The sequence below is a fragment of the Muntiacus reevesi genome, chromosome 6, assembly GCF_963930625.1.
Source record: "Muntiacus reevesi chromosome 6, mMunRee1.1, whole genome shotgun sequence".
Lineage (NCBI taxonomy): Eukaryota > Metazoa > Chordata > Mammalia > Artiodactyla > Cervidae > Muntiacus > Muntiacus reevesi.
Genome location: NC_089254.1, coordinates 16,302,984 through 16,329,742, shown reverse-complemented (window position 1 = coordinate 16,329,742; position 26,759 = coordinate 16,302,984). Strand labels below are relative to the sequence as shown.

General features: G+C 37.7%; 1 pseudogene; it reads right to left on the bottom strand.

Annotated features, from left to right (window-relative positions):
* Positions 1–12,455, bottom strand: part of LOC136170288 (large ribosomal subunit protein uL6 pseudogene) — a 36,731-nt pseudogene extending 24,276 nt beyond the window's left edge.
* Positions 12,456–26,759: the final 14,304 nt, after the last annotated feature.

The following is a 26,759-nucleotide window of genomic DNA, read 5'->3' as shown; positions in this document are numbered from 1 at the left end:
AGGTGTTAAAATAGATGTTTCAATAATAATCACTAAACCAGTTGGTAAGTAAATTGCATGTCTATTCACTATTCTTGTAATAAATGATACATCAGACTTGCTCTATCAGCCAAAATGGGATAACTTGTATCAGACTAACCTTCTCTTAAGAGTAAAGGTAAGGACTTCCTAGGTGGCCCAGTGGTTGAAAGTCTGCCTGCCAATGCAGGGGACAGAGGTTCGATCCCTGGTCCAGGAAGATTCCACATGCCACGGAGCAACTGAGTCTGTGCACCACATCTACGGAAACCGCATGCCTAGAGTCTGTGCTCCTCAGCAGGAGAGGCCCCTGCAATGAGAAGACCACGCAACACAAAGAGCGTCCCCGCTCGACACAACTAGAGAAATCCACATGCAGCAATGAAGACACAGCACAGCCAAACATACATAAAAAGAGCAAAGGTAGACTTTGAAAAATACAAAAAAAAAAAAAAAAAAAAGAATCTTTTCAAAGCCTAGAAAAATGACTATGGTGCTCAGGATTTGAAAGACAAAGGTCCTAGACAGAAAAAAAAAAATTGTATTGAAGAGGGCTCTCTATTCACCACTGCTTTTTTCCTCTGGACACTGTTGTTTTTTGTTGTTGTTTGTTTGTTTGTTTCTAATTTATTCACAGGGCATAGCATTCAAACAGAACGTTGTGGCTTGGAGGGTGCAGCAGTCTTACTGAGTAAGGAAGTCAAAGTGGAGTTTGAGGCTCCAATGAAGCAAGAAGATACGAGCTAAGATGCTCCTGAGATATGGAAGCAATAAAGATGAGTCCATTATTTTACACAGTCTCCCTCAAGGAGTTTGAGTTTCCTCAACTGTACATGCACAAAGGAAGTATTTAAAAGGTAGCTGCTAAGAGGATAAAATAAGATTTGGAAAATATTATGGTGTTAATGAGACAAAAATTGAGTTTGACATCCAGAAAAGAAGGAGAACATTTCTAAATGCTTCTGAGATCTTAAAATTATCTCAATCACTTGTTGGACAAAGACAATTTTGTTACAAGAGGAAAATTAAATGCTATCCTAGACAGACATACTTAATCCTCATTACCCAAGGACTTCCTACTTGTAAATTTGCTTATTCATTAAAATTTATTTGTATCCCCCCAAAAAACCAGTGCTTATGCGTATAGTGTTTTCACAATCATTTGTAGACATGCACAGAGTGGTAAAACTTTTACATGGCCCAACACCTATATTCTCAATTGAAGTCAAGCAAGGTAATACTCTGATTTCTTCCTTCAGCTCTCAAATTACAGACAAACTTCCTTTCTATGAAAATGTCTTTGTGATTTTTTGTTTTCTGTGATTTCTTTTTTAAAATGACCCCCAAAGCACATAGCTGAGTGCTGTCTAGTGCTTCTAAGTGTAAAAAGGCTATATTTGCCTGATGGAGGAACTGTACAACTGCACGTTAGATAAGCTACACGTAGGCATGAGTTACACTGTTATTCCCGGGTGGCGCAGCGGTAAAGAATCCGTCTCACAGTGCAAGAGACATAAGAAACGAAGGTTCAGTCCATGGATTGGGAAGATCCTCTGGAGTAGAAAATTGCAACCCACTCCAGTATTCTTGCCAGGAAAATTCCATGGACAGAGGAACCTGGTAGGCTACAGTCCATAGAGTCTCAAAGAGTCGGGCATGATTGAGTACGCACACATGAATACTGTGCCGCTGGCTGTGAGTTCAATGTTAACGAATCAACTGTGTGTATTGAATATTGTTCTCTTTCAACAGAAACACACATAAAACAATATTATATATATAAACAATCCATCTTCCAATGCAGGAGGCATAAGAGATGCTAGTTCTATCTCTGGGTCTGGAAGATATCTTGGAGGAAGAAATGGCAACCCACTCCAGTATTCTTGCCTGGAGAATCCCATGGACAGAGGAGCCCAGCGGGCTACAGTCTGTAGATTCTCAAAGAGTTGGACAAGACTGAAGTGACTTAGCATACACACATCCGTGTACCTTTAGTATTTTGAGAGTATTGTGACAGAGGCCCCCAGGAACCTAATTTTGTATTTCCCCTAAGAACATTGGTTCAGTGTTCAATAATTCAGTGACTCTATTGAACACAGCTATCAGAAATAGTGAGAATTGAGAGTACCATGATTCATATGCCCTGAAAATTTTTTGTATAAAACATTAAGCATTTATTCAAAATTATAAGTTGAGACAGGAAAATAATCAAGAAACTAGAAGTCGAAAAAGTAAAATATAAACACATACTAACATAAGACTCTTAGATAATCCAAATATTGTAGTTATCAGAGAACATAATTTTGTTGTGAATATTGACTTTATCCTGATCATAATAATAAACACTGAGAAACCTATATAATACTCAACCATCCCCTATGAGTACATATAGACTTCATTGTGTTAATGGCACTTTTCCTAACAGTTGAGAAGGTAACACTTAAAATAACTATATTAATTTGCCCCATAACATTAAAAAAAAATAAAATGTGAATAACAATTCTGGAATTCATAGATAATAATTAAATAGAAACTGAAAATTTGAAAAATAAATACATAATAATTAATAGATGTATTCAAGAGCAGACTAGACACAGCAGAAGAATTAGGTAATTGAAAAGGTGATGAGTAGAAAAGTATCTAGATTGAAGCAAATACATGAATATAGAAATGGAAAATATAGAAGTGAAAGAGATATATTGGATATAATAAAAATTATTTTTAAAATTTAAAAATGAGATGAAAATTTTAAAAAGAAAAATATAAGTATATTGGTACTAAGAAAGAAGAAAGAAAGTGAAATCGCTCAGTCGTGTCCAACTCTTTGTGACTCCATGGACTGTAGACCGCCAGGCTCCTCTGTTCATGGGATTCTCCAGGCAAGAATACTGGAGTGGGTTGCCATTTCCTTCTCCGGGGATCTTCCCAACCCAGGGATCGAACTCGAGTCTCCCGCATTGCAGGCAGATGCTTTATCCTCTGAGCCACCAGGGAAGCCCGTATTAGTACTAATTGGAGTACAAAATGTAGTAAGAGAGAATAAGAGGCAGAATATTAAAGTAGGTATTGGTCAAAATTCTAAGTATTGACCAAAATGATGAATCATAACTTGTCACACATAACAAACATTCTTTGAAATCCAAACATGATCAGTATTAAAAAAAAATTATACTCAGGTACATACATCATGGTAAAACTGCTATAACTCAGTGACTAAGAGAAAAATGAGAGAGGCAATGAAGAAGGAAGGGATCGTTGTCAAAGGGCTAATAGTGAGAAGAACAGCTGGATCTTTAAAGAAAACATTGAAAGCCAAAAGACTGTGGATGAGAGCTTTAAAGGACAGAAAGGAAATAAATGTCAACCGAAGATTTTTATTCAATAAAAATATCCTTTTGAAATGATTCAACAGTTTTAACATAAAACTTTTTTCCATTAAAAAAATATTGAGAAAGTTTATTTAGTTGAAACTCATATGAGAGAGAAAAAAAAAACAAAAACCTCCAAACAGCTTTGTAGGGGTAAGAAATGCAATTTTAGGAAAAGGTATTATAGTGTACAAATAATTACAGGCTACCAAAAAGAGACATTTCCATATAAATCTAAATAAATTTTGACTGTTTAAAACAATAATAATGATTTGTCACTATTTCAAATATATGTAGGGGTCAGGGAGATCTCCTGGAGAAGGAAATGGCAACCCACTCCAGTATTCTGGGCTGGAGAATCCCCATGGACAGAGGAGCCTGGTGGGCTACAGTCCATGGGGTCACACAGAGTCGGACACGACCAAGCGACTAAACACAGCAGCAGCAGCAAATATATGAGAGAACAAGACGCACGAAAACACCAAAAGCAATGCAGAAAGGTAGGAATGAAAAGAAATTGTTAGAGATATTTATAACTATCATAGGAGAGATAAAAGTGCTTAAAATAATACTCATATAACTATGAATGCTATACTCTCTATGTTTGGTAATTCACTTCTAATAATTAATAAACAGTGAAATTGAAACTGTTGGAGATCTGAATCTAGGTCATAACAGCTGATACAGTTTTTATTGGTTTCTCTTTCTCATCTCAGTGTATATTTCTCTAGGTGCTTTCCCCAGAAATCCAGGCATCATGCCATGGGGAAGCCACATACAATGTCCCTATATTTGTGTTTCTGTCATATTTCCACTTGAAATTTCAGCCAATAGGATCCTAGCATCAGTCTCCAAACATATATGCAAAGTATCAGATAATTTCAGTCATCAGCACTCAGGTTGGCCCAGGTAATTCTGAATGGAGCGAAGACAATTTGCCCCACCTAGTCTTACCTAAGTGGCTAATTTCTAAGGAAAACGAATGTTGTTTTTGTAGATAATAGAATACCAAGTGTTGCAAAGAAGAGGAGAGCTGGAACTCTCATAAGCTTTTAGTGAAAATATAAATTGGTACATCCACTATGAAATTCCCTGGTGGCTCAGAGGGTAAAGTGTCCGCCTGCAGTGCAGGAGACCTGGGTTTGACCCCTGGGTCGGAAAGGTCCCCTCGAAAAGGAAATGGCAACCCACTTCAGTACTGTTGCCTCGAAAATCCCATGGATGGAGAAGCCTGGTAGGCTACAGTCCATAGGATCACAAAGTCGGACACAACTGAGTAATATACAAATATCCATGACCCAGTATTTTGATTCAAGCTGTATGTCCAAATGAAATATATACACACACACACACACACACACACACACACACACACACACACACACACATATAATATATATTATGCATATGTATGCTGAAAGACATACATGTAGCAGAATTTTTATAATATTTAGAAACTGGAAACAATCTAAAAGTTGTCATGGTTAAATGAATTGGAGCTTATCCATACAATATAATACATTGTAATTCATATAATACAATATAATGTTACTATAACATAATATAATATAAAATAACTAATGACACATTCATCAACAAGATGAACTTTATAATCATGTATATATGATATGATTTTAAATATTGGGAATAGCATTTGGTTAGCAGCCCTTTAAAAACAGAAAACAAGCAATCCTAGTTATTTCAAACAAAGTGCATTTAATACAGGGAGTTAAATACAAAAGTAATGAAAAGGCTTAGAAAACAATAAAAGGAAACTAGGATACTCAGAAAACTTTAGAAAGTTTTTTTTTTTTTAATTAATTTAACCTGAAGTCCAAGACAGCTATGCTACTGAGCCTGCCTAAGAAACCACCACCAAGAATGCTACAAAGGAAGCCAAAATGCTAAACAACCTCTGGAACTGCAGAAGTCCATTTATATTGCTACTCTGGACAGAGCAGAGCCCAACACCTTGTCATGGAGACTGAGAGCATGCTCATGGCTGCCGTGTGATCAGTGACCACCTGTGTTGAGCTGCTGAAGCTGCCCCAAGAGATAGCTAGGTGTCTGTGCTTGCCTATCTCAATTGTTGTTCCCTGAGACTCTACCAGGAGCAAATAAAAAGTGATTCTCCCTTTCTTCAAGCTTTTTGGCCTTCCCAGTAGAAGAATTTAACCAGAAACCTACTGCCAAGGAGATCTGTTTAATCCTACTCCTAGCTCCCTGCAGTATGAAAACTGACGGGGAAAGTCATTTAGTCGTGTCCGACTCCTTGCAACCTCATGGACTGTAGCCCACCAGGCTCCTCTGTCCGTGGAATTTCTAGGCAAGAGTAGTGGAGTGGGTAGCCATTCCCTTCTCTGGGGGCGGGGGGGGGTGGGTGGGGGAGATCTTCCAGACCCAGCGATCGAACCTGGGTCTCCTGCATTGCAGGCAGATTCTTTACCACTAGTAAAGAAAGCCCCTCCTGCAGTATACCAAGGAGGATAAAATGCAGAATAACCAATATAGTCCATTCTGTTATGCCCATTCAACCAGGGGATTTACTGTAGCATCAAAGTGTTGTAAAGGCTGGAAAATAAATTGTGTATAATGAAACTGTTCAGATATTAACATTAATACTCAGGAAACTAGTTATTACCCCTAGGTCAGGAGAAGTAAAAGGGAAAATCATATCCCTCAGTGCCCACAAGTGCCATCCTCTTGAGGTTGTTGGAGCCAGTGGACTGCATGTGGGAATTAAGAAAAGGGAGGGTTCTGATTCACCTAACCAAGAGAGTGGAGGAGCTATTCACTGAAACATGCAGTGTTAGAGAAACAGAATCAGCTCTTCTTGGTAGAAATGTAAAAAACCTACATTCCCATTGGTGCTGCAGTGGACCAGAAAAGTGAAAGTGTTAGTCAGTGGTATCTGACTTTTTTGTCACCCCCTGGACTATAGCCCACCAGGCTCCTCTGTTCATGGGGTTTCCGAGGCAAGAATACTGGAGTGGGTAACCATGTTCTTCTCTAGGGGATGCTCTTGACCCAGGGATCGAACCCAGGTCTCCTGCATTGCCACCAGGAAGTCCCAAACCCACAGGCATAGCAGAGGGGAGCATGTACAGCCAGAAAAGGTGAAGGACAGCTAACAACCTACACAAGGGAAAGGTTTTGCTATTGAAGCTATATAAAAATATTAAGCAATTAACATAAATTGGATTACTAGAAAATCAATATTTTTGTGTTAATTTAAAATCTGTAGCTATTAAAGTTTTTAGAAATATAAATATTAACAAGCATTTAAAATTATTCCAATGACAATGTACACTTATGTACACAACAATACCAAATTCCATGCAGGTTGCTGAGACTAGTGTTTGCCCTACAAATTATAAACAGAACTAATGTGGAAATTTAAATATAAACACTGCAGGTCAAGAGGTAATATGAGATACTTAGTGGTTTCACTAGTTAATCTCCATGAGAGAGTAAATATCTTTAGATAATGATTTAAATCATGTCCCTGAACAAGCAGCTCTATGATTTAAATATCTAAAATCAGCAGTTTTCCCGTTCATTTGCATTACCCAGAAAGACTTCTTCCTGCTCATAAAAACACTTTAAAAGTAGGTCTTTCTGACCTTGAATGTCTTTTAAAACTATTATTCTACGATATTGGGCACTATCATCAGCATAAGACATGACGTACCATGTCAACTGTATTTTCTCCACAAGCATTTATTGAAAACCTACTACCTTACTATGCTCCATCTGTTGAGGGAGGCAAAAATAAAATAGTGAAATTGATAAATCTTTCTGCCCATTGATTTTTTTTGTTGTTTTTGTTTTTGTTTTCATTTATTTTTATTAGTTGGAGGCTAATTACTTTACAATATTGTAGTGGTTTTTGCCATACATTGACATGAATCAGCCATGGATTTACATAGATATTTCAATCCAGTAGATAATTGACTACTATTTTTGAAAAACTCAAAGGAAACCAGTGTAACTGAGAGCTGGATTGTAGTGTTTAGAGAACCTTCTCCAGGGTTCTTGCCTGGGAAATTCCATGGACAGAGGAGCCTAGTGGGCTACAGTCCATAGCCTTGCCAGGAGTCAGATGCAATGAGCAATGCTAAATGAGCCTGGGGACATATCACGTGGCTAAGGGAACAATGCTGAAGATATTGATCTTAATATATTTGTCTTTATCTTGAGAAAGATAGGATGCTATTAAAGAATATTTAATTACATAGTGTCAAGATCAAATAAGTGTGCTTTGAAAGATCACTTTAGCTGTTCTGCAGACAATGAATTCAGTGATGCCTTTGCAATAGTTAGGTAGAGAGACATTGGTGGACGTAACATGGACAAAGTGTTCCGGGAAGGAGGGAGGGATGGGCAGATTAGAGAGACATTTAGTGAGCAAAGGTTTAAGGCTGGCAAGATTGAATGAACATCCACACCAAACACTAGAACAAAACACCTCATATCTTCTCACATGACTTTCATTCTCACTGCGACGCCAAAAGGAGTTTCTTAAAGGCCCTTAGTCATACTCTCTCTTCAAAATCAACAGTTATTTCTTGGTTTTCTTTCTTGTTGTCCTCTGTAGCTATTAATAGGTTCCCTGGTCTCTCATACTTCTTTGATCTGATTGTTCCCTATATTGAGCTTTCTTGGAGGATTTACTCTAAGCCAAATCTTTGGCCAAGTTTCCTGTTTTCATTGATCATAACACTCACCCCATGTACTACAGTCCTATAGTCAAAACTTTAGACTTGTTTTGAGTACCTTTTCTTCTGTCAAATTGGTTGACAAGTTCTATTAACTGTTTACATTGAAAATATCTCTTTCTCTCATACTCTTCATTTCTACAGTCTCATTCTACCTGAGTTAAGTTCAGTCACTAAGCCGTGTCTGACTCTGTGACCCCATAGACTGCAGCACGCCAGGCTTCCCTGTCTATCTCCAACTCCCAAAGCTTGCTCAAACTCATGTCCATCAAGTCAGTGATGACATCCAACCATCTCACCTTCTGTCGTCCCCTTCTCCTCCCGCCTTCAATCTTTCCCAGCATCAGGATCTTTTCCAATGAGTCAGTTCTTTGCATCAGGTGGCCAAATTATTGGAGTTTCAGCTTTATCATCAGTCTTTACAATGAACATTCAGGACTGATTTCCTTTAAGATTGACTGTTTTGATCTCCTTGCGGTCCAAGGGACTCTCAAGAGTCTTCTCCAACACCACAGCACAAAAGCATCAATTCTTTGCTGCTCAGCTTTATTGATGATCCAACTCTCATATCCATACATGACTACTGTAAAAACCATAGCTTTAACTGTTTGGACCTTTGTCAGCAAAGTAATACCTCTGCTTTTTAATATGTTGTCTATTTTTGTCATAGCTTTTCTTCCAAGGAGCAAGCATCTTTTAATTTCATGGGTACAGTCACTATGTGCAGTGATTTTGGAGCCCAAGAAAATAGTCTGTCACTGTTTCCATTGTTTCTCCATCTATTTTCCATGAAGTGATGAGGCCAGATGCCATGATATTCATTTTCTGACTTTTGAGGTTTAAGCCAACTTTTTCACTCTCTTCTTTCATTTCTATCAAGAGGCTCTCTAGTTATTCTTCACTTTCTGCCATAAGGATGGTGTCGTCTGTATACCTGAGGTTATTGATATTTCCCCGTGCAATCTTGATTCCAGCTAGTGCTTCATCCAGTCTGGCATTTTGCATGATATACTCTGCATATAAATTAAATAAGCAGGGAGACAATATACAGACTTGACATACTCCTTTCCCAATTGGGAACCAGTCCATTGTTCCATGTCCATTCTAACTGTTGCTTCTTGACCTGCATACAGATTTCACAGGAGGCAGGTCAGGTGGTCTGGTATTCCCATCTCTAAGAATTATCCACAGTTTGTTGTGATCCACACAGTCAAGGCTTTGGGGTAGTCAATGAAGCAGAAATAGATGTTTTTCAGAATTTTCTTGTATTTTCTATGATCCAGTGGATGTTGGCAATTTGATCTCTGGTTCCTCTGCCTTTGCTAAATCTGACTGGAACTTCTAGAAGTTCTCGGTTCACATACTGTTGAAGCCTGGCTTGGAGAAATTTGAGCATTACTTTGCTAGCGTGTGAGATGTTCCAATGGTGTGGTAGTTTGAACACTCTTTGGCATTGCTTTTCTTTGGGACTGGAATTAAACTGACCTTTTCCAGTCCTGTGGCCACTGCTGAGTTTTCCAATTTTGCTGGCATATTGAATGCAGCACTCTAACAGCATCATCTTTCAGGTTCTGAAACCACTCAACTGTAATTCCATCATTTCCACTAGCTTTCTTCGTAATGATGCTTCCTAAGGCCCACTTGACTTTGCATTCCAGGATGTCTGGCTTTAGGTGAGTTATCACACCATTGTGGTTATCTGGGTTATTAAGTTATCTGGGTCATTATCTTGGTCTTTCTACCTCACCTACTTGCATTTCTATGGTACCTTCCTCCTCACTATTCCCACCAACTCCAAATCTACCCCTCTCCATTTCAGTTTACACATGATTGACATACTAGCTTTAGATAGCTTAATTCTGTGTTCAAAAATATATAATTTCTCTGACAACAAATCTTCTACACCATTGACTACTATACAATTTTCTATGTCCACTGATACTAACTTACATTCCAATCTTGATGGAAACTACCCACTTATACTAGCCATTCTAAGTTTACCAGTCCATATGTCCATGTCCTGTAACACAGTATTATTTATGTTTTAAAAAGTACATGCACATATACCCATGAAAATATATGACAATACACGTTCCATCAATGAATTGAAATCTGTGGCTAGGAAGAGAGGTGAAAGGGAGATATACTTTATTGTTGAATCATTTATGTTTTGTACTGTGCAATGTATTGTATGTCTTCAAAAATATTCAAATCATCCTTTCAGAATATAAAGATGAAATGGTGTCATTTTATCTCAATAGGCATAATATTTAAAGGTCAAATTTAATATTCAACAATATTCAGGCAGTGGAAATTTTACCTGCCTTTGCAAATAAAATCAAGTTAACTTAAATGCAAAAAAAATTGTGCTAAGCAGTGGTAGGAAACACAGAGAAAATATGTGATTGCAGTCTTTCATGGAAATATTCCACCTTAGAAAATCTAAAACCAATATCATCCATTTAGTTTACTCCTAAAGTGTAAACTGGACCCAAGATTTGCATTTATATGTAGTTAGTTGCATAGGTGTGTGCACATGCTTAGTCACATCTGATTCTTTGTGAACCCATAGACTGTAGCCAGCCAAGCTCCTCTGTACATGGGATTTCCCAGGCAAGAATATTGGAGTTGCCTTCCTCTAGGAATCTTCCCAATCCAGGGGTCGAATCTGCATCTCTTGTGTCTCCTGCATTGGCAGGCAGATTCTTTACCACTGTGCCATGTATTTACATAAAAGGTGAGCAATAGAGTGAGATAACTACCTGCTATGCCAATCTCCTTTTCAATTTTTCAGTATTTATTTGGTTTTGTTTATAATTTTAGATAACATTTCATTTTCCCTCTGGAAAGTCAACTAATTTCTTTTGTAGTCTGAGATGGACTATGGTGTTGGAGAAGACTTTTGAAAGTCCCTTGGACTGCTAGGAGGTCAAACCAGTCCATCCTAAAGGAAATCAATCCTGAATATTCATGGGAAGGACTGATGCTAAAGCTGAAACTCCGATACTTTGACCACCTGATGCGAAGAACTGACTCATTGGAAAAACCCTGATGCTGGGAAAGATTGAAGACAGGATGAGAAGGGGACGATAGAGGATGAGATGGTTGGGTAGCATCACTGACTTGATGGGCATGAGTTTGAGCAAGCTCTGGGAGTGGGAAATGGACAGGGAAGCCTGGCGTGCTGCAGTCCATGGGTCTGCAAAGAGTCAGACACACCTGAGTGACTGAATTGAACTGAGTCTGAGATGAGTTGATCCTAGCTGGCTCAGTTGTATGAGTTTCCCTAACAGGGAAACCGAGAACCAATTGACTGTTATCATCACAGATGGACAGAAAGTGGCAACATGTCAGTCCCTAGGCTTTTGCTGCAGTGTTTAAATAAGCAGCAGATACTCTTTCTGTGTTATTCAGCAAGTAGACTATAAGCTTAAAATTGCCCATTTTTTACTGGGCAACCCACCCCAGTATTCTTGCCTGGAGAATTCCATGGACAAAGGAGACTGGCAGGCTACATTCCATGGGGTCGCAAGAATCAGATGTGACCTAGTTAACACTTTCACTTTTTCTTTCAACCCCTGTCAGTTATATCATTTATAAATATTTTCTCCCATTTTCTAGGTTATATCTTAGTTTTATTGATAGCTTCCTTTGTTGTATAAAAGTTTTTAAGTTTAATTAGGTCATATTTGCTTATTTTTGCTCTTTTATTTTGCCTTGGGAGACATATACCAAAAAAAAAAAAAAATTGCTACAAATTATGATAAAAAGTATTCTGCTCATTTTGTCTTCTAGGAGTTTTATGGCTTCAGGTTTTACATTTCAGTCTTTAAACCATTTTGAGAAGTTGGTTTTTTTGTTTGTTTTTGTATATGGTGTGAGGAAATGTTCTAATCTCACTGTCTTTCACATAGCTGTCCAGTTTTCCCAGCACCACTTATGAATGGGACTGTCTTTTCTCCATTATATATTCTTACTTCCTTTGTCATGGGTTAGTTGACTGTAGGTGCACGGACTCTCAGCATGCATCTCTGATGCCCTGCGGAGGCATGTCTACAATCAGGGATCCGGGTAGTGTCCGAGGTGCTCCTTGATTATGTACCAACAAAAACTGCTGCCTCCTTCTCCAGGCTCCACCTCAGGACCTGGTTGCCTCAGTATCCCACGTCTGAGCCTTTTTCTTGGGCAGGACTGCAGCAGGTCCAGTAGCACGCTGTGATGTGGAGTGTGTGGGGCCAGAATGCTTGTCTGGCTCAGGCTGGGGTGTGCAGCAGGTGGTCTCGGGACAACCAGCAGCCACCAGGGCACACTTCTCCTCCTCATTGCCTCTGGGACTAGCCTGACCATCCATGAACGTGTGTTCCTCCCAGGAAGAGTCCAGGCTTCCCACGGCCCTTCCATCTGTCCCAGCAGTCCTCCAACCGGCCAAAGCACATTTCTTCTCTGTAGGACCCCAAGTCTGAGGGGTCCAACCTGTAGCTTGAAGTGCTCATTCACCGGGGTGAATCTCTACCCCTGTAATCATCATTTCCCCCCCAGCCCCCTCCCAGAGGCACTGGGAGGTCCTGGTCCAATCACTTTCCCCCCCTTTCTATCTGATTGTGTCTATCTTTCATACAGCCTTGGTTGTATATGAGTCCTTCTGCTGGTTTTCTGTTTTCAATGAGGATTATTTCACCTGTAGATGCATTTTTGATGTATTCATGGTGGGAGGTGAGCTCCACATTCTTTTAGCCCACCATCTTTATCCTGCCTAGTACAGTGCACTGCTTTTCATTACATTTTTTTCTATTGTAATGAAATGTTTCATTAATTATTTATTGAAAAAGTTATTTACAATGATTAATTCTGCATTTGTTACTCCTACAATGATTAATTCTGCATAAGTTATAAACTCAGCGACAGCCGGGATCACATCGATGCTGTTTTACTCCTCTCCACAGTCCCAGGAGATAGTCAAAATGAATCAAATATTGAATCAACTTCCAGTAAATGTTAAAATGCTTGCAGAATGGTATTTCAGATTCTGTTGTACTAAACTCTTCAACTAATGTTGACAGTAAGTTATCTCTTATTTTTGTTGTTGTTATAAATTAGCTCAGTATGCTGTATAGAGATCAGCACCCGAAACAGAATATCAAGATTAGAATTTCTGACCAAGTCAGCTTGTTTGAGTCTCATCTTTAGTAAGAACAATCTCAAGATCAACAGCCACAAATGAGATTTTAAAATTATTCTAAAAGTTCACTGTTCAGAGGAAAGTCCCATTTTATAAAGAAATATTATATATGCCTCTAACATGTTTTGAAATGTTAGCTTAAAAAAGGTGCAATTTCTGGTATTGTTTTCATAAATATTTAGATACTTTGATCCTTGAAAATAGGTCCATAAGGTTATATTTGTTCTTTAATGCTTGCCTAAATTCCATTTATATAAATTATTTTATTTTTTTAAAATATTTATTTTTATTTATTTAACTTATTTAGCTGCACAGGGTCTTAGTTGCGGCACATGAAATCTTTTAGCTGTGGCATGGGGGATCTTGTTCCCTGACCAGGGATCGAACCTGGGCCCCCTGCATTGAGAGCTCATAGTCTTAACCACTGGACCAGCAGGGAAGTCCCTATTTTATTTTTTGATTTTCAAATACCAGGTATTTTTCAATTATGTCCTTATTGGATTTGATTAAATTGTGATTTTTGGAAACAGAAATAAGTACCATGCTTCATGTGATAGCATGTTCACCATTTATTTCAGATAAATTTTACTTGAACTTATATTTATTCTGGGAGTTAAGGAAGGAGAGCAGATGAATATTAAATGTATTCAACATAAATACTGCAGAAAGATTCCTATGCAATTTGTTTGCACACTTTTTAAAAATTTCAATATATAATCATAAGTGCTGATTGAATCTTTTTTCACTCAAGTGAATTTTAATAATAAAACTCCCTTTATCTCATTATTCTTTATGCTATCCACCAAATACAAGAATGAAACTATAGAGAAAAAGCTTATTACCATCCAAATATTTCAGCATTAGCAAGGACCATTAGAATTTTACAACTTTTATAACACATTTGCTTATTTAAAGTTACAAGCAGAGTTTCTTTGCTTATTCAATGGATTTGGCACTCATCAAAAACAGCTGCCAAAGACGTTTATTTCTGGACTCTCAATTCTCTTCCATTGTTTTGTTTGCTTATAAAGACCAATATATAGACATATACCCAACCACATTGTTTTGGTTGCTGTAACTTTGTAACAAATTTTAAAACTAGGAAGTGTGAGTCCTCCAGATTTGTCACTTATAAATATTATTTTGATTATTTGGACTCATAAGTTCCATATGAATTTGAGAACCAGCTTTTCCACTTAAACAAAAAAATGTATTCCTAAAATCATAAAAATTTTCAGTTTTTCAAAATCATAATGTCAGCTCTGCTGTGTCTTGTTAAGTTGCTTCAGCTGTGTCCAGTTCTATGTGACCCCATAGACTGTAGCCCTCCAGGCTCCTCTGACCATAGGACTCTCCAGGCAAGAATATTAGTGTGGGTTGCCATGCCCTCCTCCAGGGGATCTTTCCGACCCAGGAATCAAACAGGCCTGTCTTAAGTCTCCCGCTCCGGCAGGCAAGTTCCTTACCACTAGTGCGACACGGGAAGTCCCAATGTCAGCTGCAGGTTTTTCCATATAACGTGTTTTGTCATGTTGAGAAAATTTTCTTCTACTCCTAGTTTACCCTAATGAGAAGGTATTGGATTTTTTTAAGTGCCTTTTTTCTTTTTCATCAATTAAGATAATTTTTTTTCTTTTCTTCATACCAGTAATGTGATATATTACATAGCTGTGATTTTCTTATGTTGAATCACTTTAATTCTGGGATAAATCCCACTTGGTCATATTATGTAATCATTTTAATGTGATGTTGGATTCAGTTTGCCAGTATTTTGTACTTATATTTATAAGAAAAATTGTAATTTTCTTTTATGTCTTTAACTGGCTTGATATCACAGTAATGCTGGCCACATAGAGTGAATTAGGAAGTGTTACCTTCTTTTCTATCAAACATTTTGTAGAAATCACCAGTAAAACCATCTGATCCTGGACTTTTCTTTGTTTAGAGGCTTTTGATTACTAAACCAATCTCTTTGTTGCTGCTCTGTTGAGATTTCTTTTTCTTCTTAAGTCAATTTAGATTTAATTTGTCAGTATAATTTGTTTTTAAGAATTTGTTGATTTCATCTATGCTCCCTAATTTGTTGACATACAGTGTTCATAAAATTCCCTTATAATCCTTTTCACCTTTGAAAAGTTGGAGTTAAGTACCCACTTTCATTTCCTGCATTAATTATTTGTAATGTTCCTAAAAAGTAACATTCAACGAAGTCTCAATTTTATGTTGTTCTGTCCAGTAAACATTAAGACAATTAAGAACTTTTATTTTGTCACTCAGTGATGCAAAAATATATGATATTTTTACCTCAGTATTCCTAAGGAAATCATCAGAAATTCATATATTAAGTGAAAAAGATGTTTGTTTCAGAATTCTTTACAATAGTAAACACTTATAATCTAAATTAGGTAATAAATAATACTATGGAATCTCTTTGAAATGAATTATTATATAGATAATAAAAATGTAACAGGATACTTCATGTATTTATTGAAATGGAAAATCTCAAAATATATATTAAAAAAAAAATTGAAGGAATACAAAATGTGAAATGTATAAAATACAGAGGTAAACCTAAGTTTTTGAAGATGCCATTGGACAGACTTCCTGCTCTGATTTTCCTTGATCTTACTGTCAGAGAGAATTCCAGATGAGCTAAAGATCTGAGTTCAAGCTCTCTACCTTTGGGAGAATGAATTGAGTCAAATGAAAAATGCTGAATTTCCATAGACCTGGAATGAGTCATGGTTCTATGAGCTGGCTAACCTATTTTAGCTTGTGCTTGGCTAATTAGTATATCAGGTTATTGGGAGCACAGTATTTTCCCACATTTTCAAAATTATACCTTGTAAACTTTACCAGCCTCATTCAGTCCTTCAGAATAATAGTCCAAATTGAAACTGTGGGTAGAGTTGAACGAGTAGAGTTTCTTTAGTAGAAAGAGTTTGACTTTGGTTTATGCTGATTTTTAAAATTTTGAATACTTAATTGTTGGGATTTAAAAATTTTACTATGCCTTGAGGCCTAATGGAATGTAACACAATTATAATAAACAGAAACATAAAATTATCTAATTATGTTACATGTTTAGAAAAATGCAAAAATATGTTCTTATGTAGATTGCATCAAAGCCAGTGAAGCTTCCAATGATCCTGCCTCAGGCCACAAGTCTCTGGGGTTATATCCTCCACCCTGAAGAGAAAGATAAGAATGGTATATTATCTCACAGTTCTGCTCATTCTACCGAAACTGCTCATCCCTTTTCTTCTTAGACACCCTTCTGACATAAGCAAATCTAAACCTATATGACTGATGCTATTCCCATGTTCATAAAACCCAGAGAATTTCCTTCAAGAATGATTTAGATTTATTCTGCTAACAAATTTGTTATAATTTTTTAAATCTATGAGTCCCAAGAAGATACTATGAAAAATACTTAAATAGTACTACTATTACTACTGCTGTTGCCACTACTAATAAAAAAGCAAACATTGGAAATAATAAAATAAAGAGACAAAAATGTTTTAGTCTGTATGATAGGTACTATGACTACCAAGCATCCATCTGGTCTACTAGCTTTCAATTCTGGACCACAGAGAGCAGAGAATGAGCTATGTACAGGTTTTTCCTTTAAGAAACATCAGCGTTAGTATCTATCACACTTACAAAGCTCTATAGTGGCTTCTATAAGAACTGTAAACTGAAGAAGTCCTGCCTTCCAGTTGAAGACATGGTGCTTTGACACAAAGGCATATCTTCTTAAAGTACTTGAGTCAAAGGCCAAGGAAGAATGGCTTTTATTTAACTTGTCAAGGGAAATGCAGGTCTAGAATTTTATGGCATACAGATGAGTCCAGGAATAGGGAGAGGTTCCTAAAGAGAGGCCGCAGAGATAACAGTGAAAACTGGGACTGAAAACAGTGAACTTGTTCTAAAACTTTCCACTTTTCCTTGATCCAACTACATTTAACATTTAAAGAATGAGCTCTCTAAGCCAGGGCTATGGGCATTCTAATATGGTCTAAGACAGTATTTGTGTGATTCAATACTTTTTTCCTCATTTGTTTGCTCTGTTCATCCCCATAGAAATTTTGCAGGGTTTACATGAGAAGCCCTGTTACAAAGTATCTGTTGTATATAAACCAAGATATCAGAACAGCATATCTGGCTGGTGAGGTCACTACATGGGTGATTGATTGGGATCATAGCCTTTCTAACCACTCTGCAACAGCTGAGCAGTTGTTTAATTGACTGCTTCATAAATGGTTTCAAGTATCCAAACTGAATAGTGTCAGTTTAGCAAATTCACATCAATGCAGACAAAGAATCAAACCTAGGTGATTGATCTAAATGAGTTTGTATGATTTAAAGAAAAAGAAAGCACTACTTTTTGAGAAGTATTATATGTTTGTCATTACGCTGAGCAATTTGTTTCTCATTCAAAGCCTGTGAAGTAAATTTTTATCCCCATTTGACTCTTGAAAAACTTATACTCACAAGAGTTAAGAAGTATCTCTGAGGTTACATGCTTTTTTAAGTGACTGAACCCAGATTCAAACTGATCTGTTGCTTCCAAACCTAGTGTTCCTTATGTCGCACTGTGCCATTCCATTTCTCACTAGCACTGATGTTAACTGCCAACTCAGAATGGCATTATTAAAATGAAGATGATGGAGCTAAAGCCAAGTTTAGGAAGGCCCATCTTTCCAGAATTCCCATTAGGAACAAAAGAGCAAAAAAGCTGACTTTTTTAAATACCATGAGCTAAATACTCGACATGCATTACCTCATTCCTCTAACAATTCTATGTGCTGTTACCATCAATGTCCATCTTACATATAAAAAACTAAAAGACAAAAGACAAACAAACTTACATGTCTTTTAGCCAGCACATGAAAACAACCCAAAGCCAGAACTGTTAAACATTTTGATGGATGTATTTGTATCCTTTTTATAATCCTTTCATTGTAAGTATTTCATTAAATACTGTTTCTTGTCATTACTTTCATTGCCTCTTTTCATGTTCTATTATTGAGGTTTCTTGACAAAAGCAGAGCAGAGATGTCTTCTTTTTAATGCCCGAATGATCACCACAAACAAGAAACTGGATATTGACCTTTATCTCTCCCAGTTAAGACTAGGCCAGCATTGGAACTGGACAATGTAACTTTGTCCAAATATCAATCTTTATACATTCTACATCCATAACTTAAAGCATTTTTCTTGATATAAATATGTTGACAAGTAGAATCTTTAAATTAAAAAGGCATTTTAGTAAAGATTGGAAATAAAATATTATTTCACATTGAGATTAATGAATTAATGGGTTCATCCATGAAAGGTTGAACCCATGTATACTTAGAGAAGGATAATAATTAAATTATCATATTAGTTAAAAATAAGAAATGCTATTTGATATTATATATTTGCTTAAGTTACACTTTATTTTGTGCATGCTTTTTAAAATCTACATCTTTATAGTAACCACAACTTTCTACTATGGTCCGCTCAATTTATTTAAAAATCCTCAGATTTCATTCATAGGGGTAATTTTATCACTGAAACTGTATAATGGAGAAATAAAGTAATAGAGTATGATATAATATAAGACATATTCAGATATCAGTCAACAATGATGTTAGCAGGATATTCAGAACTTTTTTAATAATACCAGAAAAAAGTAAATGCAAATTACATTAATACAAATCTGCTCTGTTTTAATTTACCAATGAGTCAGAATTAACCTCATCAATCTTTTTCTGAAGTAATGAACAATCTTATGTATAATCTTTTCATGCAAAGAAGGCACAATAAAGAACAGAAAAGGTACGGACCTAACAGAAGCAGAAGATATTAAGAAGAGGTGGTAAGAATACACGGAAGAACTGTACAAAAAAGACCTTCATGACCCAGATAACCATAATGGTGTGATCACTCACCTAGAGCCAGATATCCTGGAATGTGAAGTCAAGTGGCCTTAGGAAGCATCGCTACGAACAAAGCTAGTGGAAGTGATGAAATTCCAGTTGAGTTATTTCAAATCCTAAAAGATGATGCTGTGAAAGGGCAGCCCTCAATATGCCAGCAAATTTGGAAAACTCAGCAATGGCCACAGGACTGGAAAAGGTCAGTTCTCCCAATCCCAAAGAAGGGCAATACCAAAGAATGTTCAAACTACTGCACAATTACACTCATTTCATATGCTAGCAAAGTAATGCTCAAAATTCTCCAAGCCAGGTTTCAACAGGATTTCTGGTGTAAAAGAAATGGATAACCCCAACAGAAACCAGTTGAGAGCCCATGATAAGTTTCAACAATGCTTATTTGATAAACATTTGTCAACATGATGTGATACGTTATAGTTGAAGAAAGCAAGACTTACAGTCAAAAAGAATATTTGCAAAGATAAGGACGCATCTATTCTAGAAAGAGTGACAGCTGCAGATACAGCGTGTCTGCTGCATAGAGTTCAAGGGAAGGCGCCCCAGCTTACTGACTGTAAAGGTAGCTTTATTAACCTTTCTGACATTTCCATTACACGGTGAATGACTTGAAGGGAAAGACTGTCTTACTCATAGATGCAAACCCAGAATAGCCTGGTACATCCTAGGAACCCAGTTAACATGTACAGAAAGGAAAGAATTAAGCAAACTTCTATTCTTGATGAGAAACACAGACTATTCTGCAGAAAATTTATAACCAAGTTTTTTTGACATTTGAATATACTGACCCTGGTGAGGGTCTGGTGAGGGTCTAACAGAAAGAAAGGAACAAGTTTTTGAAACAATTATAATAGATTTTTAAAAATGATTGCAAGGTAATGGAAATAGGGCATAAATTTAAGAAAAAAATTAGGGGAAACACTGGAGACATTACAAAGGAAAAGTCTGTATACATTGACGATATGTATACATTGTATACATGTATACAATGAATAAAATGTGTAATGTATACATTGACTATAGGTGACTTTTAAGAGAATGAAGCCAAACACAAGAATAAGAATGACTCCTCAATACTGCCCTATAGAAAATCTTTTTCCTGTGTTCTAAATTTATAGTTCCAACCACCCACTCTGACAACTCTGTGAGACAATTCTGTCTCATCATTCCCAAATTAATTTATCTTTAAACACTTTTTCTATATTCCCACCCACATCAACAGACAACTTCTTTTGTTTCCCAGTCTTGCCTTGGGACCAATACTACTGCCTCCCGTCTTCCCAAAGAGGCCTCTCACTAATCTCATGTAAAAAAGTTCATTAGACAGAAAGCAAGTGTTTTTCATTAAGTAAGGGAAGAAAAACTTGTGGATGAGTTAAGTTTCTGATTGCCAGCTTTAGCTTTAAAAGTGTAAAAAAGTTCACAAGTGTTTATGTAGGGAGGAGTAGAAGAGAAAGGAAGGATATAAGAGCAAAGAAGAAAATATTTTAAAAATGGACAAAAACAATGCACTAAATTCCCAGGTAACAATAAGGGTCACAAGCAGACAAGAGATTTGCCATTCCCCTTTCCCATTAGTTATTTGGCTTAAATGAAGAAAAGATGGGGTACCAGGATATGGAATGTTAGTCACTCAGTTGTGTTCTTCGACTCTTTGTGACCCCATGGACTATAGACTGTCAGGCTCCTCTGTCCAGGGAATTCTCCAGGCAAGAGAGTTGGAGTGGGTTGCCATTCCCTTTTCCAGGGGCTCTTTCCAACCAAGGATCAAACCTGGGTTTCCTGCATTGCAGGAAAATTCTTTACCATCTGAACCACCAGGAAGTTGAAGGGGAGTACCTAAAGGCCATCTGTGAAAGTATAAAACTCTTGCTCTTAACACAGACAAGATGACTTGCTCTATACAAATAAGAGTCTTGAGAAAATATCATTAAAAACACCAAAATTGGTGTTTTGCTAAAACTCTAAGAGTCAAACCACTAAGGACAACCTATCTTAATGGCTGTTAATGACTTTGTGATATGTCTGAAACTCAAAATAAATATCATAATAAAGATAAAAGGAAAAAGGGAAGAATGATTCTAAGAAAGAGGAAATATGAAGAGAGAATTATAAAGTTTGGATTGTAATCATCAGCATCAATGGCTTTATTGATATTGTCAAAAACTTCATAAAATATGAAAAAATTCAGTTATTATAATGCCAAAAACACAAAACATCTAGGAATAAACCATACATGTAATATGTAAGAGCATGGAAGCATACTAGAAAGCAGCCCATAACACTTATATGAAAGGAAAGTGAAAGTCACTCAGTCGTGTCCGACTCTTTGTGACCCCATGGACTATACAGTCCGCAGAATTCTCCAGGCCAGAATCCTGGAGTGGGGAGCTGTTCCCTTCTCCAGGGAATCTTCCCTATCCAGGAATCGAACCCAGGTCTCCCACATTGCAGGCGGATCTTTACCACCTGAGCCATAAGAGAAGCCTATATAAAATATATTTCAAAAGAATAAAGGAATTTTATTTTTTAAAATAACTAAAACAGTACCCTTTTGACCTCAGTGCATTGGTTTCAGAGATTCTATGAACTTCCTGAAGTGTCAGGCCAAATTTTCTGTTTGACATTTGTGCATATTTTGGAGGGAGAGGCTTTATCTTTCATAAGGTTTATTAAAGTCGCTGTAATTAAAATTTTCTTTAAAGTTTAGAACAGTAAACTAGGGGAACATGTAAATGGCATTTACATAATATTGAAGTAGGTAAGGACTCCCCAAGTTTAACTGCAAAAGCACATGCCCTAAAGCAAAATATAGATGTATTTGACTACATAAATATTAAACAATTTTTAAGAAAAAGAAATTGTTAACAAAATTAAAAGCAAAATTCTGCTGGAAAAAGTTACAGCATAGAAAGAGAGGTAGCATAAAATGGAGCTGAGCACACAAGTTTGAAATGGAATATACACACACACTCACCCCTAATACTACCTTATCATTACTAGGGAGAAGGCAATGGCACCCCACCCACTCCAGTGCTCTTGCCTGGAAAATCCCATGGGTGGAGCAACCTGGTAGGCTGCAGTCCATGGGGTCGCTAGGAGTCGGACACGACTAAGCGACGTCACTTTCACTTTTCACTTTCACACATTGGAGAAGGAAATGGCAACCCACTCCAGTGTTCTTGCCTGGAGCATCCCAGGGACGGGGGAGCCTGGTGGGCTGCCGTCTATGGGGTCGCACAGAGTCGGACACGACTGAAGCAACTCAGCAGCAGTAGCAGTATCTTTACTAGCTATGTGACTTTCCAAAGACTGTTGTCTCTTCATTCTTTATTCAAGTCTAAAATAGTGATTACAATACTATTTATTAGGATTATTGAGAAAATTATATAGCAATTTTATTTGTAAGTTCATATGACAGCTGAGCAGGCGCAGGAGGGTGGAAAGGAGCTACTCCACGTTCAAGGTCAGGAGGGATGGCCGTGAGAAGATACCCCTCATCCAAGGTAAGCAGCAGAGGCTGCTCTTTGCTGGAGCATCCATGAAGAGATACCCCACGTCCAAGGTAAGAGAAACCCAAGTAAGACGGTAGGTGTTGCGAGAGGCATCAGAGGGCAGACACACTAAAACCATAATCAAAGAAAACTAACCAAAACTGATCACAGGACCACAGTCGTGTCCAACTCAATGACACTAAGCCATGCCGTGTGGGGCCACCCAAGACGGTCGGGACATGGTGGAGAGGTCTGACAGAATGTGGTCCACTGGAGAAGGGAATGGCAAACCACTTCAGTATTCTTGCGTTGAGAACCCCATGAACAGCATGAAAAGGCAAAAAGATAGGACACTGAAAGAAGAACTCCCCAGGTCGGTAGGTGCCCAGTATGCTACTGGAGACCAGTGGAGAAATAACTCCAGAAAGAATGAAGGGATGGAGCCAAAGCAAAAACAATACCCAGTTGTGAATGTGACTGGTGATAGAAGCAAGGTCCAATGCTATAAAGAGCAATATTGCATAGGAACCTGGAATGTTAGGTCCATGAATTAAGGCAAATTGGAAGTGATCAAACAGGAGATAGCAAGAGTGAACACTGACATTCTAGGAATCAGCGAACTAAAATGGACTGGAATGGCTGAATTTAACTCAGATGACCATTATATCTACTACTATGGGCAGAAATCCCTTAGAGGACATGGAGTAGCCATCATGGTCAGCAAGCGTCTGAAATGCAGTACTGGGATGCAATCTAAAAAACGACAGAATGACCTCTGTTCGTTTCCAAGGCAAACCGTTCAATATCATGGTAATCCAAGCCTATGCCCCAACCAGTAATGCTGAAGAAGCTGAAGCTGAACTGTTCTATGAAGGCCTTTGAGAACTAACACCCAAAAAAGATGTCCTTTTCATTATATGGGACTGGGATGCAAAAGTAGGAAGTCAAGAAACACCTGGTGTAATAGGCAAATTTGACCTTGGAGTATGGAATGAAGCAGGGCAAAGGCTAATAGAGTTTTGCCAAGAGAACACACTGGTCATAGCAAACACCCTCTTCCAAAAACACAAGAGAAGACTCTACACATGGACATTACCAGATGGTCAACACTGCAATCAGATTGATTATATTCTTTGCAGCCAAAGATGGAGAAGCTCTATACAGTCAACAAAAACAAGACCGGGAGCTGACTGTGACTCAGATCATGAACTTCTTATTGCCAAATTCAGACCTAAACTGAAGAAAGTAGGGATAACCACTAGACCATTCAGGTATGACCTAAATAATATCCCTTATGACTTACAGTGGAAGTGAGAAGTAGATTTAAGGAAATAGATCTGATAAATAGAGTGCCTGATGAACTATGGATGGAGGTTCGTGACTTTGTACAGGAGACAGGGATCAAGACCATCCCCATGGAAAAGAAATGCAAAAAAGCAAAATGGCTGTCTGAGGAAGGCTTACAAATAGCTGTGAAAAGAAGAGAAGCAAAAAGCAAAGGAGAAAAGGAAAGATACTCCCATTTGAATGCAGAGTTCCAAAGAATGGCAAGGAGAGATAAAAAAGCCTTCCTCAGCGATCAATGCAAAGAAATAGAGGAAAACAACAGAATGGGAAAGACAAGAGATCTCTTCAAGAAAATTAGAGATACCAAGGGAACATTTCATGCAAAGATGGGTTTGATAAAGGACAGAAATAGTATGGACCTAACAGAAGCAGAAGATATTAAGAAGAGATGGCAAGAATACACAGAAAAACTATACAAAAAGATCTTCATGACCCAGGTAATCATGATGGTGTGTTCACTCACCTAGATCAAGACATCCTGGAATGTGAAGTCAAGTGGGCCTTAGAAAACATCACTATGAACAAAACTAGTGGAGGTGATGGAATTCCAGTTGAGCTATTTCAAATCTTGAAAGATGATGCTGTGAAAGTGCTGCACTGAATATGCCAGCAAATATGGAAAACTCAGCAGTGGCCACAGGACTAGAAAAGGTCCATTTTCATTCCAATCCCTAAGAAAGGTAATCCCAAAGAATGCTCAAACTACCGCACAACTGCACTCATCTCACACACTAGTAAAGTAATTCTCAAAATTCTCCAAGCCAGGCTTCAGCAATGTGTGAACTGTAAACTTCCAGATGTTCAAGCTGGTTTTAGAAAAGGCAGAGAAACCAGAGATCAAATTACCAATATCTGCTGGATCATCGAAAAAGCGAGAGAGTTCCAGAGAAACATCTATTTCTGCTTTATTGACTATGCCAAAGCCTTCAACTGAGTGGATCACAATAAACTGTGGAAAATTCTGAAAGAGATGGGAATACCAGACCACCTGACCTGTCTCCTGAGAAACCTATATGCAGGTCAGGAAGCAACAGTTAGAACTGGACATGGAACAACAGACTGGTTCCAAATAGGAAAAGGAATACGTCAAGGCTGTATATTGTCACCCTGCTTATTTAACTTCTATGCAGAGTATATCATGAGACACGCTGGGCTGGAAGAAGCACAGCTGGAATCAAGATTGCCAGGAGAAATATCAATAACCTCAGATATGCAGATGACACCACCCTTATGCCTGAAAGTGAAGAGGAACTAAAAAGCCTCTTGATGAAAGTGAAAGAGGAGAGAGAAAAACTTGGCTTAACGTTCAACATTCAGAAAACTAAGATCATGGCCTCTGGTCCCATCACTTCATGGGAAATAAATGGGAAAATAGTGGAAACAGTGTCAGACTTTATTTTGGGGGTCTCCAAAATCACTGCAGATGGTGATTGCAGCCATGAAATTAAAAGATGCTTACTCCTTGGCAGGAAAGTTATGGCCAACCTAGATAGCATATTAAAAAGCAGAGACATTACTTAGCCAACAAAGGTCTGTCTGGTCAAGGCTATGGTTTTTCCAGTAGTCATGTATGGATGTGAGATTTGGACTGTGAAGAAAGCTGAGCACTGAAAAATTGATGCTTTTGAACTGTGGTGTGGAGAAGACTCCTAAGAATCCCTTGGACTGCAAGGAGATCCAACCATGCCTTCCTAAAGGAGATCAGTCCTGTGTGTTCACTGGAAGCACTAATGTTGAAGCTGAAACTCCAATACTTTGGCCACCTGATGCGAAGTGTTGACTCATTGGAAAATACCCTGATGCTGGGAGAGATTGGGCACAGGAGGAGAAGGGGACAACAGAGGACAAGATGGTTGGATGGCATCACTGACTCAATGGACGTGAGTTTGAGTAAACTCCGGGAGTTGGTGATGGACAGGGAGGCCTGGCGTAATGCGATCCATGGGGTCGCAAAGAGTCAGACACGACTGAGCGACTGAACTGAACTGAACTGATGACTCACATTTAGTATGAATCAACAAATATTAAATACGAGGGTCTTCCCTCATAGCTCATTTGGTAAAGAATTTACCTGCAATACAGGAAACTCGGGTTCAATTCCTGAGTAAGGAAGATCCCCTGGAGAAAGAAATGGCAACCCACTCCAGTATTTTTGCTTGGAGAATCCCCATGGATAGAGGAGCCTGGCAGACTATAGTCCATGGGGTCAGAAGAGTCAGACATGACTTAGTGATTAAGCCCCAACAAGTATTAAGAGGGGAAAGATTCTATATATGTGGTATAGGTAATTTTACAGGATTCTTTTTAAACATATGGGGGAAAAAAAAAACACCTTGATGAAAACTTGGCATCAGACATGAACAGAAATTCTAGTAACGTAGTGCAAGTGGTGAAAATCCTCAGAAACAATATACAGCCTCACACTCAGAATAACAAACAGGTCAACGCAAGTTGCTTACAGTTGGTTCTAAATTGAAACTAGTTCATACATTATTAATGGTAATGTGTAGCATATGATAAGTATTTAATAAATAAGTATGAAATAAATAATTCTTACTTCAATATTATTAGGCAATAAATTTAACCTACATTAATGTTTTAGAAGTTAAAAATAGAATAAATCACACAAATAAATAAGATTAAAAGAGAATTAATTCTAAAGGAATTAAATGGCGAGACAAAATTTAAAAGAAACT